Source organism: Typopeltis vanoorti, chromosome 19, assembly GCF_054136105.1.
Source record: "Typopeltis vanoorti isolate ZY-2024b chromosome 19, IOZ_Tvanoo_1.0, whole genome shotgun sequence".
In the NCBI taxonomy this organism is placed as follows: domain Eukaryota; kingdom Metazoa; phylum Arthropoda; class Arachnida; order Uropygi; family Thelyphonidae; genus Typopeltis; species Typopeltis vanoorti.
Genome location: NC_143567.1, coordinates 45877698 through 45880913, shown reverse-complemented (window position 1 = coordinate 45880913; position 3216 = coordinate 45877698).

Here is a 3216-nt window from a genome sequence, read left to right as displayed (position 1 = left end):
GATATAATGTTCGCACATAGGGATATACAGAGTGGAGTAATTCGCACATAGGGATATTATGAGAGGGATATTCGCACATAGGGATATAATGTTAACAGTATACTCTGTATACTGTTAACATTCGCAGAATGTTAACAGTATACAGAGTGGAGTAATTCGCACATAGGGATATTATGGGAGGAAGGGAGTATTGCAGTTTATGTATACCAATGCTCGAAGTATTAGGAATAAGTGTGAAGAATTTTTGTCATTACTTAGTACAACATGGCCAAAAATTATAGGAATTAGCGAAACTTGGTTAACCAAGAATGATATAGTTATTGGGATTGAATGTAAGGGGTACAGCATTTTCAGGCAGGACAGAGATGACAGAATGGGGAGAGGGGTTTTATTAATAATAGAAGAAACATTAAAGCTAAAAAAGATAGAAGTACCCCACTGTGACAGGTATGTAGAGGGCAGTTCATTAGAGGCTGTTTGGTGTGAGATAGAGATTAACAAGGCGAAATATGTAATTGGTTGTTGCTATAATCCAAGGGGAACAAGGGAGAATGTAGATAGCATGTATTGGCAAATTAGCACGATGAGTAAAGGTCAAGTAATTATTATGGGGGGATTTTAACTTTGGGGACATAGATTGCGGGAAGGAATGGTCACAAGAACAAAGGAAATGGAGTTTATACAATTGTTAAGAGATAATTACCTGAGACAGCATGTGATGGAAGGGACAAGAGATTCTAGAGTGTTAGATCTGGTCATAACATCGGAGAACATATCAATAAGTAATTTAGTTACAATGTCTCCACTTGGGGAAAGCGATCATGTGGTCTTGACCTGGGAGATTGAAAGACGTACTGAATATTCTATTAAGAATGGGTATATGTGGAATTACAAGGCTGATGATTATGGCAAGCTGAGAAGTCAGCTTTCAGCTGTATTATGGCATGAGAAATTCAAGGGGAGAGATGTTGATGGTGCGTGGGAGATTCTCAAGAAGTATTTGAAGAAAGCTGTATCAGAATGTATTCCCAGAGTCAGAAGGAGAAATCAAGTAGGAGTAAAATGGATGACTAATACTATTAAACAAGAGTTGCAGATAAAGAAAAGGTTGTGGAAGACATATAAAGAAAAAGGTGATGAGCGTTCCAATGAGCAATATAAGGTACAGGCAAACAGAGTAACCTGTATGGTAAGGAAAGCCAAAGCTAACTATGAGAGGAAGCTAGCTGATGAATCCAAAAGAAACCCTAAAGAGTTTTTTCGCTATGTGGCTAGTAAAAGGAAGAATATCCATGGAAAGATTACTTTATAAAGTATTGATGGTAAGGAAATTACTGAAGCTAATCAAATAGTTGAGTTGCTTAGTGATCATTTCGCAAAAGTGTACCATCTTCGTAGTGATAGTGCAGTGTCAGATGTGCCATTGACTGATGAGAGTATAGAGATAGATGAAATTGAGGTGCTTAATATATTAAAGAACCTTAATGCTAACACTGCCATTGGGTTAGATGGCATATCGGCCCATGTGTTACGAGAATGTGCAAGAGAATTAGCAACTTCTCTAACCAGGATGTTTAATTTAAGCCTCAGTTCTGGTAAAGTGCCAATAGAGTGGAAAGAGGGGAAAATAGTTCCATTGCACAAGGGAGGCTCTAAGACTGATGTTGCAAATTATAGACCAATCAATATATCTGGAGTAGTGGTTAAGATTTTGGAGAAATTAGTTAAAATTAGAATTCAGGACTGGGTGGACAGCAATATGATACTTTATAAGGGGCAACATGGTTTTGTGAAGGGTAGGTCTTGCCTAAGTAATTTGCTTACGTTCTATAATAAAGTAACAGTGGGGTTGGATAAAGGAAATCCTTACTCAGTGATACTGCTTGACTTTGCAAAGGCTTTTGACAGGATTCCACATGGAACTCTGTTAGATAAATTAGAGCAAATGGATTTGGATCCGAAGATGGTGATTTGGATTAAAGGATGGCTGGTGGACAGATATCAAAGAGTGGTTTACGGAGGAGCTGAGTCCAGGAAAAGGCAAGTGACTAGTGGTGTACCTCAGGGCTCAGTTCTTGGTCCTCTATTGTTTAATTTGTACATCAATGATATTGGAAATACCTTGAATGGAAATATCCACTTGTTTGCTGATGATGCAAAATTGGGAAGAGCGATAATCAATTCAAATGATGTGGATATTTTACAGGATGACTTAAATAGGCTGACGCTATGGACTGAGGTAAATGGCTGTCAGTTCAACGTGGCTAAGTGTAAGGTGATGCACTTCGGGAGGATGACATCACATGCTGTTTACTATATTAACGGAACTGAACTGCAGGAAGTTGACGAGACAAGAGACTTGGGAGTTATTGTGGACAGAGAACTTAAGTTTAAAGGGCATATTGCTAAGATTGCCAAAACATCACATCAAATTACATGGTTGTTGAGGAACACACTAACAAGCAGGGATAGGGAAGTTATTGTTCCACTCTATAAGGCATTAATAAGGCCGCATTTGGACTATTGTGCACAGATCTGGTCACCAGGATTTCTTGGTGATGAGGAAGTGGTAGAGAGGATTCAGAGGCGGGTTACAAAGATTGTTGCAGGTCTGTGGGATGTTCCCTATGAGGATAGATTGATGATCTGTGGGCTCCAAAAACTAGCTGATAGACGTAGGAGAGGAGATATGATAGAGTTATTTAAATTGTTAAAGGGATTTTACAGGATTGATACTGATGATATTCTTAAGACCAATGCAGGATGTGAGAGAACGAGGGGCCATCCCTGGAGATTGTGTAAGAGTGTGGTTAACAAGGGTGTTAGGACTAGATTTTTTACTTGGAGGGTTGTGAATGGGTGGAATGCTTTGCCAGAACTGGTTGTGAATGCTTCAACTGTGAATGAATTTAAGGAGAGTTATGACAGGTATTGTGTAAATAATGGTTAGTGTGTCAATGTCGGGTCTCCCGCGATGAGTCTTTTGACTCCATGGAGACACCGTTAATAATAATAATAATAATAATAATAATAATAATAATAATAATAATAATAATAATAATAATAATAATAATAATAATGCTTTTCCCTGGAATATGAGCGGTTCAGTTCAGTGGCAGGGCGAGCCTATAACTGAGCAGAGTCACTGCTGAGTTAAAAGATCCTTGAGGTCGCTCTTGTTTGGTGGTCTGAGGGCTCATACGAGTTTTTGGAGCG